The sequence below is a fragment of the Vanellus vanellus genome (genome assembly GCF_965231255.1).
Source record: "Vanellus vanellus genome assembly, chromosome: 21".
NCBI classification, from domain to species: Eukaryota; Metazoa; Chordata; class Aves; order Charadriiformes; family Charadriidae; genus Vanellus; species Vanellus vanellus.
The window spans coordinates 4,669,667-4,681,318 of record NC_138926.1 but is presented as its reverse complement, the minus strand read 5'-3'; the positions used below and the strand labels follow the sequence as shown (position 1 = coordinate 4,681,318).

The 11,652-nt window shown below is 42.7% G+C and overlaps 1 long non-coding RNA gene across 1 annotated transcript; it reads right to left on the bottom strand.

Annotated features, from left to right (window-relative positions):
* Positions 1–1,564: 1,564 nt before the first annotated feature.
* Positions 1,565–2,228, bottom strand: LOC309680205. The gene is made up of 3 exons (XR_014269907.1): positions 2,209–2,228; positions 1,924–1,998; positions 1,565–1,620 (listed from the first exon to the last, which is right to left on the bottom strand). It is a non-coding gene; the product is annotated as an uncharacterized lncRNA (long non-coding RNA).
* Between the last annotated feature and the right edge of the window lie 9,424 nt (positions 2,229–11,652).

Here is an 11,652-nt window from a genome sequence, read left to right as displayed (position 1 = left end):
AAATCCAAAGCAGACACTACTTCCACACTTCCCTGTATGAGCACAATCTCATTTTGCAGCTCCATTGCTTCATGCCTTTTGCAACTGCAGTCAACAACACAGCAAGTCAGTAACATGATCTATGGTGACTGTTTCTGTATCACCAAAGTATTACATGTCTTAGTACTTCTGCAAATCTCACAGAAAAGAGATGCTACCTGCTGGATTCCAAGTATGCATTAAAATACATCAGAAAAAAATGACACAGGTGTTATACTGAATGCATTTGAAGCACAGGAATAGTGTCTCCACAACCACAGTTTTCTGCCATGAATTTAATAGAAATTAGTTTGATGCTTTTACTTCCAAAGTCAGGAGTAGGAATTTGGATTGCTGGGTGACTGAGATCTTTCCCTGAGCATCAGTTCCTTGTAGAATATATGGATACTACTTTCCCATGACATGAACATCCAAATGCATCCAGGATTGTCATACAGTTCTCACATAAATAGACACAGGTGAATTTCACTGTACGATCACCAGCATGTAGCGAGTATATTGGTAAGTCCCAACAGTTCTCTTCTTATTTAGGGGTCACTGTTAAAAAACATCTTTTTGTTTAATTTGAAATACTTTCAGCAACAGAAGAGTTGCATAAAACCAAGTGTCGCAACTTCAAAATTGTTTGTGAATTTATCCGAGATCAATGTACCACTGGGTGTTGTATAGAGAAATGTCATGTTCTCACTGATTAGATTTTACAGCCTTCTTTCTTGTTTTAAGAGGAACCTTGAAAAAGAAAGGTTCCTCTGTAGCTTTTACAAGATTATCTAAATCTTTATACACAGCTTTAACACATTTCTTATTGTGCTGCATATATACACAGCAAATCAGCAGGACTGCTGATTCTACGGGTATGTGAAAGATGGGACAGTGTCCATTCCATGGAGATATGACCCACCTGAGGAGTTATAAAGTTATTTATAGAAGCTGGTAAGGTAAAAGTTGAGATAAAAGTACTAAGGACATGTTAACTGAATACTTCAACAATTCCAAAAATAAAACAGTACTGAGTTAAAGATGAACCAACCTGGGGCTGGGGCTGCAGCTTGTCCTTCTGCCAATTTCTGTGATTCACCATACAAGCTCAGTGTCTGCAAGGATCAAGGCTTCATTTGACAATGGCTTCAAACTGATTCACTGATGAACTAGCTCAGTGAGACCATTCTTTTCTCATAGAAATGAAGCATTTACTATTTCAGGCTTCTGGAAACAACCCAACAAATTGTGTGTTTCATCAAAGAATGAATCAACAAGTATAAAGATAGCCTCCAAAACTCAGTACCAAGCAAATCCTTTGATTTGCCATGATTAGGGTTTCCCAGTTTCTTTGGAAGGGGAAGCCACGGTTTTATTCTTGTTGCCCTGTGGTGAATGACTCCTTTTACCTGCAATATAAACCCAATACGCTCATGGATAGGTGCTGGGGACCTAAAGAAAGCCTAAGTATTCATTTCATTCAGGCCAGGGGCTCACCTTCTGTGGATGGAACTTCCAAAAGCAAGGTTGCTTGTTTGCTGTATTTTCTGGATTTCACTCTGGTAGGTGACACTTTCATATCTTCCCTCTTCCCCAATTTAGCTGCAAAAAGAGAAGAGAAAAAGGAGCTGATAAGAGAAGAGCAAATGTAATTCTTGTGGTACGCACCATGCCATCTACAACTCCAGTACTTCACGTACAATGCAAAGTTAACAAGCATTTTCTTCTTCAGTTAGTTTTAGTTTTTTAGTTCTGGAAAGAAAGACTTCCCATTTTGACTATAAATTAAAACCTCCTTCTTTACTTCAGGCTTTTATTCCTCCCTTAGGAGCACAACTGATGATATTCTCTCATCTTACGTTTGAGAACAAGGTTATAGAAGTATCTACACTTCAGGCTACCTACCCAGGAACTTTGGAGTGACAATGCTGTGATCTTTCAGCAGTGGTGTAAAAACAGCTTCCTGGGAACCTTCATGTCCTGTGAGGGATAAAAGCATGATATTAACATCAAAAACTTCCAAAAGAATATCTCCTGGAGGTAGAACTGTGCCTATCGGGAAATCACTGTCCCACACAGAAGCAATCCTGACCTCTTTTAACTTTCAACCTTCACCTGTTTGGGGTTATTTTTTTAGCTACAAAGGAAAATAAAAGCATCTCCAATACAAAGATTTGCAAATTTACATACGTGTGACTTTGAGTAGCACACAAAACTCTCTCTCACTCAGGAGCTGCGATGCATAGCGGTCCTGGTTCTGGAGCAAATTCTTCACCCGGCCATTATCATCTGACAATTCAATTTCACCTGCAACACAAAGAAGTCTAGGTCAGGGTTCAAGGGCAGGAAGCTATTAAAAGCTATGGCAATAACTCAAAAGACATCTCAGCTATGCAAAAGTAATCCACATCTGAAAAACAGCCCAAAGTCTGGGTGCATTTTAATTGAGTACTATGATTTAGAACCATCTCAAAATAATTATCTGCCTCTCATCCTGGTGGTAAATCAGCCAAGTTACATCGATGCATATAGTTTTTGCCTTGACAAAAAGCATGTTGTACAACTCAGCGCAAATTTCTCTTGCTGCGGGATAAGGTGGCTCGTAATACACTGCACTTGCTATGGTCTAGGAAAATTCAATGGATAGCCATTACGTTTACGTTCATCAGTGGCAACTTGATAGTTTTAGGTAACGTGACTGTATTCAAGGACTGTAGTCGATATCCTCATTGGATATTTTCTTCAGAAGGACATTTTCTTCTACCAGCATTTAAAAGCACTGCATCTAGCTGTATAAGTATAAGAGGCAAGGATGAACCAGATAATGAGCACAGCCAAGGGCAGCCTCACTAACTGCAACGAGCACCGTCAGGAACATTATCTGGCTTTGTTAACACACTGGGAAGCTTGACAAGAGTTCCACACTGGAAGACAGAATCAGCAGAAATTACCCATCTCACTTCAGAACTCAGAGCCACAAACAGACATAAACCAAAGAGGCTTCTTTTCAGGGAACTCAACTATACCTTCCTTCTCACAGCCACAGCAGCGTTTGATGCTCTCCAAGAGAAGTTGAACTTTACACTGAATGTTGAAAAGGGCCTTTTCATTTTCTGTTGAGAGAGGCATAAGTCAAAGCAACCGAAGAAAAAAAACAACAGGCCTGTGACCCTCCTGCAAATTCCAAGTAACCCTGCACTTGATCGCTCTTATCAGCAGCAGTCTCATGGAAATGGCACCCTTCTGAATGTGAGGGGACTTCACAGCTACTCCAGACAGCACTGGACTTCCAGAAGATTCCATAGACCACTACAAAGAGAGCTATCAACAGTAAACACTTCAAAAGTAGAACAAAACCAATGGTTGCACCACTCCTCTTTGTATTTGTTCTTTCCAAGGCACTAACAACAGAGCATGAAAAGAAACGCTTTGGGAAACTCTAGTCTTTTCATTGATATTCTTTGGTATTCTGAGGAAAAAGAAGACCCGAAACATTTTGAAACTCAAGAATGTTTACTCATAACCGAAGTGTACTTGTGAAGGAAATCACAATTGGGGAAAAAAGAAAACTTGTAGCAAAATTCCATACACATACCTTTGTTTTGACATAAAACAAAAAACTGTTTTCGTTGGAAAACTGTTACAATGAAAAACTTGACAAATTTTATTTACTATTGCCTTCCACCCTACCTTTTACAAATACAACCTGGAACCACAAGTCACAGAGATAACTTTATCACCTGTCTGGGTACCTTGTTTCCCTGTGGATATTACAGAGACAGCAATCACTGAAGACGCTTACCTCCATGTAGTACCGTTATAAACATATCTGCTGATAACCTAAAAAAAGAAAGGAATGAGGAAAGCAATGACAGTTTTTTCACTACTATATTCTAAAGCAGTCAATCACAGAGCATGACCTACAGGCGTTCTGTAGTGCTTGCCTGTAGGTATGTTTTGCTTCCTAAAATCCTCCCATTTTCTGAAAGTCCCTTCAAAGTGTCAGTAAGTACCTAAATTCTCCCAAGGTGAAGTTGCAAAGGAACCAAAACAAACCTTTTGGGTTTGGGACCAAGCTCAGAAAATGTGGAACCTCCACAATGAGTAGATGAGGGCAAAAGAACCTGTAGTTCCTCTGGACCCACCAGAGACACCAGCTAGTGGAAGCAAAACTGAGAGCTTCTGTCTTGGCTCCCAGGCACTGTCATCTTACCCCTCTTAATACCCACAACGGTTATGCAAAGGCAGAAGGAGTAAACACAGATTTGTGTCTATGAACCAGGAAGGAGTGGGTTCGCAAGCCGCTTCACACATAAGCAATTCGGTAAATATTGCAATGAGAAGAGAATAGGCTTTGCTGTTGGAAACAGGAGGCTGGAGCCTACTTGCGGGGGTTGCCAAGGTACTGTGCTGGCTCACAGTCAAGAAATTTTACATTGGACTTCACCTGGAGCTAAGGAATATTGCACAGGAAGAGATGGAGCAAGTGTTCTGATTCCACTCCTGTTCCACAGAAGCAAAGCCAGGCTCTCCTGGCATCATACGGACAGGCCAAAAGAGTAAGAATGGTAGTAAGCGTATTTCAGTTTAAAGGTCAGGCTCCCAGAGCACTGGAGTCACCATGACGAGGAATAGTTTAAGGGTACCCTTTGCTCAAAAATCACATCTCCAGAGACCTTCGAGGTTTCTGTCAGCAGAGCCTACTGAAATCAACATGAGTATCCTGAAAACATGCACAGGCAATGTAGAGATGCTGGGCACAACATATAAGTATGGGTCTAAACCATACTTGAAAAACCCTCACAAATATCCTTTGTACCATAGATCATAAAGGCCATACAGACTGCATTGATAAGTAGGGGCTCTTACGCCATCCGTGGCCTCACAGGTTTTCTGCTTTACTGATTTAACAATGAAAACTGTAAAATTAGTGAACAATGTCAAGAACCTCAGCTTCCTTCTCAAGCCTATGAATTACTGATAATTCAAGGTAAGTGGGAAAGTATTTCAATCAGGTTAAGCAAACAGAATATGGATTATTCATTGCATATTTGACCAAGCACATGTCTAACTAAATACTTATCTATTCTGATACTTCAGGTACCACAGCTCTGTCGGCAGACACACACGCTCTCCCATAATCCACCTTTAGCCACTGCCAAGGATAAGCTAGGTTCCCCAAGGAAATGAGCTGGTGGCTATTTTACTTTGCAGATGAGGAAATATTTCTGCTTGTGTCTCTCCAATCCTCTCAGCAATGCAGAGCTTTTATTATTTCCAGCAGCAGAGCTTCGTCCCTCTTTGTGGCCCAAGAATCCAGCAGCTCAGAAGAGGGCCGAGTTCCCCACGCTTGTTTGATGTTTGTTGTCTGTTACAGAAATTCAAAACAAAAACAAATGTGTGCAAATTCAGTGCACAGGATCAAGGCACTGCTATGCCACCACTAAGGCAGCCTAGTCCAATGGGCAAAAAAACAGGACAGGATCTACTGTCATACACTGACTCAGTGACTCTAGAGCATGTGGCAAGCTGCATAGTGCACACTGACAGCACATTCAGGCCTTTGCAAAGCTCACTGTACCTGAATGGCAAAATAATGCAAATGATCCACCCAGAATTACACCAAACCCACACCATTAATAATTTCAAACTCTAAGCATCACAGTCTAAAAATTCAGCAACAGCTTGAGGAAAATACTCAGTTCAGAAGACATCCTGCTTATTTTAACTCTTTGTTTATTTACTGCTAGAAACCAGTACACATGAAGAGAACCAGCTGCCTTATTCTCTTGCTGGTAAATTGCTCCCTAAGATCACAGATCTTGGCTGTATTCCACATTTTCCCCAGAAACCTTTTGTGATGAACAGAAAAGCTCTAACAAAGGAATTCAAAAGAAACAAATATCCTCTGTTTGTGTAAGTACCTGCTGAGAGAAAGAAACAAACAAGTCTACACGTGTGAATTAGCCAAGCACTTTGGTCTGCTTATTGACTTTCTGGTGACTTCTTTTGAATGACTTGCAGCTGAATAGCAAGACATTTGGGTGTGCATTTTACCAAGGCACTAAGGACAAGAGACAACTTCTCTCCTCCCATTTTGTAATCTTATATCCTATCCACTATAGGGAAACAGAAACTGCAATCCAGACTTAGATTTGTTACCTGGAATAATAAGGTCCGAAGGTTGCTGCAGATTCACCAACGCTTGCTTGATCTCAGATAGAGTCTTGGCAAGGGGGGAAGCTGCTATCAGGCCCTCCACCTCCAGCTCAGTCAGATAAGCCAAACGGAGATCTAAACCTGAGAAAACAGCAGAGCACTTTTAAGTCTCAAGGAAGAAGAGGCTCTTCATGGCTGGATGACTGCAACATAAATGCTGCCACAAGGAAATACTGTATTGAGCAGACAGAATGCCTACCCAGAGGCTGTGAGGATCACAGAACTGATGCTATAGAATTTTCCTGACCTCCCCATATTAGCATTTAATTAGTATAATGACACATAATCTCTTCGCTATGGGTGGTCACTTAATATAGCAGTATAAAGGGTCTGTGGGGACAAAAGCTTCTTGACTTCTCTCTTACAGAGGAACAGAGGAGGTAGAAGCGGCTTTTCTGAACTGGAGAAATTTCAGTTCTCCACATAGGCAAAAAAAAATTACCTAAGTAAGAAATAGCATAAATGAGAAAAAGTAATCATACATTTACCCTGTTAGCAAACATACATAGCCTCTCTTAACTCAGATTTCACTGAATCAGCCTTCTACTGCGATTTCTGCAAAGTACGCATGGAACCGACAACCAAGGCATTGCCCTTACCGTGTTCTTCATGTCCAGGGAAGCTGAAAAAAGCATCTGTCCTACTGAAGAGCTCATATTGCTGAAGCAGCTCATGATCCTGTGGGATAAAAAGGGCCCAAGAGTTAAAGAAATAGGTAAGCGGAAAAACTAGCAGAAAGGTGAGAGATGGCCCAACAGCACATATCTGCAACTCACCTGCCCTTCCACTACTTCTGATTTACTTTCACTGGCCAGGCTGCCCAGTGAGGGTACAACTGCCACGGCATCCTGTCCTTGGACCTTCTGCTCCATCTCTTGTTTCACAGCTACATTCTTGCACAGAGCGTTCCCAAGCAGCATTTCAAGGGCTTTCATTAACTCTGTGGCCTCTTGCCATGGAGCACCTAATGAACCTGACAAGCAATTTAAATTGACTTCTACGGAACCACATGAAGAACTGTCATTCCCTCCAGAGCAAAATCAAGAGCAGGAACCTTTCTTTGAAAATTCCACAAGATGGCTCCAAGATGCCTCATGCTGCAACATTTCCAAATAACTCTGTGCTTACCTGTTCCTAATCTGACAGCCCTGTCTTCTCATCGAACTCACATGAAGACAGGCTGTCAAGTACTTACAGAACTACAACACTGGAAGACATGATATTGTAGGATCTCTTCTCATGTGTATAAGCCATACCTTTTTTTAACTAGTCCACTGATGCTACCCTTGCACTCTGCTTCTCTCCTGCTCTGCACTCTGGTTGTCTCACCTGCTTGGAAGTTGTTGCTACAGTGTTCATCATATTGTTCAACGCCCACTGCTGCCCAGCTGCTGTCTTCTGCGGGTTTATGCCCACAAATCTTTTGCCTGGCAAAGATTTTCAGGCTTTCAGAGTCCAGTGCTTGCACCATGTCCTGTTTACAGAAAGCAGCAGTATTATACTCTGCAAGCCTCACAATCCACCCATTCCACATTCTGCCTCTTATACCAAAACAGAGATTAGCATAACTATTTTATGCCAGAATAAAGTACTGAAAGGAGTAAGACCTATCCCTCAGTAAACTGCCACTTCAGGGCAACCATTTATCTTACAAATTTCACAGTTGCAAGACTCCCTTCCCTCAATTGTTTCTTCACACTGACCATGAGACTTTGAATCTGCTGTCTGATCCCATTGTAAAACACCAACACATCCATCCTGTGCTTTGCCAGCTGAGACGCAAGGTGCAAATTCTGATCTTCCAGCTTATCGTACAGGGTGCGAACACTGAAATCCTCCAGAACCCTCAGTGCAAAACGCTCTTCTGAAACACAGGGTAAGTCTCACACTTAACCACTGGCCACAAGTCTAATTTATTTCCCAGAAGGGGCACTGCCTGTCCACAGGAGTGTACTGTGTCCATTTTGTGTACTGTGAAGAAGGAAAATAGATGAGGGCAAGAGAGGTAAGAGAGGGGAGGATGTTAGTGAGGGAGAGGATGGCATAGCATTACTATCAACTCCTAACTTGTCCAGTAAACTGTCAGGGTGCTACTTTTCTGTAAGCTGTTCTCATCAACAATAGATGGTGCCATCTGCTGGGCTCTGGACTTGCTGTACCCTGTGAACATCCTGAAACTCCCAAGATGAGGTCATCCCCAGAAAGCAAACAAGGCCCATGAGTCAGAGAATAGAACGGCCAACAGGAGAACCAGGGAAATATTTTTAAATAACTTTATTTTCTTCACTAGTCATTTGAACCCACTGTTGTTTTAAAGGACTTTTCAGGGCTGGTCACTTACCCTCCTAACTCCTAAGGAAGAAAACGCTAACCCATTCCAATGACAGGAGGTTACACTCCCCAGCTGAAGACATCTAATGAACCTAGAACAGAATTGGGTGTTGTGTGCGTCTGCATGTGTAAACGTGCGCAAACATGCGAGTGCATAGCAGCCAAAGTGCCTGTGTGATCTCATGTGTGTGCACAAATTTCTGGGCAAGTAGGTATTGAAACATCTCACTAGAGAGTTAAGAGTAGACAACAGAATGGGGAGTAAGTGGAAAGCAGCCAATGGGAGAACACCTGGGGTTGGCACAGCACTTCACCTGCATTACACGCAGCTCCCTTCTCTCTAAAGCCAGCATCTTCTCCAGAACCATGAGGACCAACCGTCTGATAGAACTGAAGGCTAGAGGGAATAACAGAAGAGCGTGTAGAGCATCGCACTCTTCTCAGTAAAATCAGATACTGCACTATCACCAGCCTAGTTCAAGCAGAAGGATAGGTTTCTTGTCTAGATTTTGAAGTCAAAACATGCAGGGGAAGCCTAAGCCAGGCAATAATACTTTGTGCAGATCACAACAGAAACGTTACGCACTACACTGGAAGAGAGCTGGAATTATTGCTGGGGAACTCCCTAGGTAATACCAAGAAACTCCCTGTGCAGCTAGAAACTTGGTGTACTGTAAATCTGGCAAGAAGTCCAGCATCAGTGAATAAGGCAGTCAGTAACTGCAACAGAACATGTTTTTTGTACTATCAAGGTTCGAGCTTCTTTACTCTATGCAAAGGCTGTTTACCTGTCTTTAAGGAGGATGTACTCTGGTGGGACGTGTGGCTCGCCCAGGCTCCTCCATCGTGGCTTCCAGCTCTTCAGGGGGCTAATGATGGGGACAGCAGGCTGGAGCACTATAGCCAGGGTCGTCAGCACCACAATTAGGAAGCCCAGAACAAAGAGAACCGCTGGGGAAGCCAAGAGGAATGGCAAAAAGTGAGAAACACAGAAAGCAGTGTGTATCAATAGCACACTCTCCCTTTTACACTTTAGTAAACACTCTCCCTCCCCCACAAAACCAACATTTAGCGATGTTCACATTCGTTACACAGGCTTCTGCTTCTCCCCTTGCTGATCTGGTGCATGCAGTCAAGGAGGCAAAATGTTTTCAGCGCTGGTAGCTGAAGGTGACAGAACCAAGGATCACACTTGCAAGCCACCCTTTCATTTCTATTGCTTTACTGTTCTCTCACTGATGGACAAGGGACTGGTATGTGCACAGCACTTACACAGAGGTATGGCTTTAAGGAAAGACCTTAACTGCCCTTGTGTTCAGCCTTTAGTGAACTTTTAAATGATGCGTTTAATTTCAGTTTAGTTTATCAGGGAAACGCACTGGCACTTTCTGCTTTCAATCCAAGGAAAACAAAGCCCTCTACTACTTGAATTCTTCAAGCAGGGTGTGGGGAGAAACACAATTGCTCCTTTCCTTTCTCCCCCTTTCAAGCTCCTACACAGGCAGCTTCTTGGCTAGAGATCAGTGAACTTTGGGAAGGGAAGTTCCACAGGAGAAAAGGATTAAACCTGACAAAGCCAGTGGTTTGATGGTATTTAAAAAAAAAACAAACAACAAACAAACACAAAACCCCAGCTTATTTAAACACACCCAAAGAGGTACGAGAAAGGTCATAGCTAAGCATCAAAGTTCAAGGTAGGTAACACAGTGTTTTGGCTGCACCTGTGATAGCAGCCCAGTTAGGGGCTAAGTTCAGATCCTGTTGCTTCAAAATCCCATGTCTGGCCAGCTGGAACAGAGATGAGGGCTGGAAGGACACATCACTGGGGTCACAGCCCACGTTTGCGTCATTCACAGTGACAATCAGAAAGTGTTCCTGAATGGTCCTATCCCTGAAAACGTATGTCCCAGGCTCCAGGAAAACATGGGCAAACCTAAAAGGGAGAATTAAGGAAAGCACTGGTTGATCCAAGCTTCCTTTAGCCTCCAGCTGTGATGATGGATAAATACATGGACTTGAAACACAGCAAACTTCAGCGTATTCACATATAGCTTACTGCCAAGGACCTACTAATTCTGTAAAACACTGACTCTCAAATCCTGCCCATAACACATGCACTATTAATCACACCAGATATTACCAGGAGACGTTGAGGTGAGTCTCCTGAATGAGGTGGTCTAGCCTTCGGAAGGGTCCAAAATCCCAGCTTGGGTTGCTGTTATATAGATGCTGCTTCTGATAAACAGGGTAATGGCTGGATGCACGATCTGGGAACAGTTCAACACAGTGTCAGCAACTCGGACCCACTTCAGTTAGGATAGCTGACACTGGTCTGGCAAAGAACTACATGACTGCATTTCTTTTACAGGGCCACACGGTGTCAACTCATTTAATTGAGGTATGCATTACTGCCCAACAAAGACTTATGTTTTTTAAGAGAAGAAAAATTTTATCTCTATTCTACAGAAATCCAGTCAAAAAGTAAAAAAAACATCAGGTAAGTTACTGGCAGAGCCTAGAGTAAAGTTCTGGAATCCCTTGAGGGCAAGAAAGACAGGGAGGTGAAGGCATGTGCTTATACATGCAGTGCTATAAAATGGGGAATCATTGCTCTAAATGGGTCTGGACGCATGTATCTGCAAAGAGCACACAGATCCAACAACACTCACTGTGGGAGTTGATGCTAAGCTGGAAAAGGATTGTGTCTCCTGCTTCCAAACATACTACTGGGTTAGGAACAAGGGGCAAGGTATCTTTGGAGGAAGTCCTCTGGACTCGATGACCTTTCTGTAACAATTGACCTGATGAAAAATCTCCTGCCACAGGCAACAGAAGAAAACAGAATGAATTCCGCAAAATGAGCAGCATGTGAAAACACCTAACCCTTGGCAATAAAGAACAAATTCTTTTGTATCTGTGAGCACTTACAGTTTACAAGGCCAAATTCAGCCTGGAGAAGAGAAGGCTCCAGGGAGATCTTATTGCGGCCTTCCAGTACCTAAAGGGGGCCTACAGGAGAGCTGAGGAAGGACTTTTTACTAGGACATGCAGTGATAGGACAAGGGGGAATGGCTTTAAACTAGA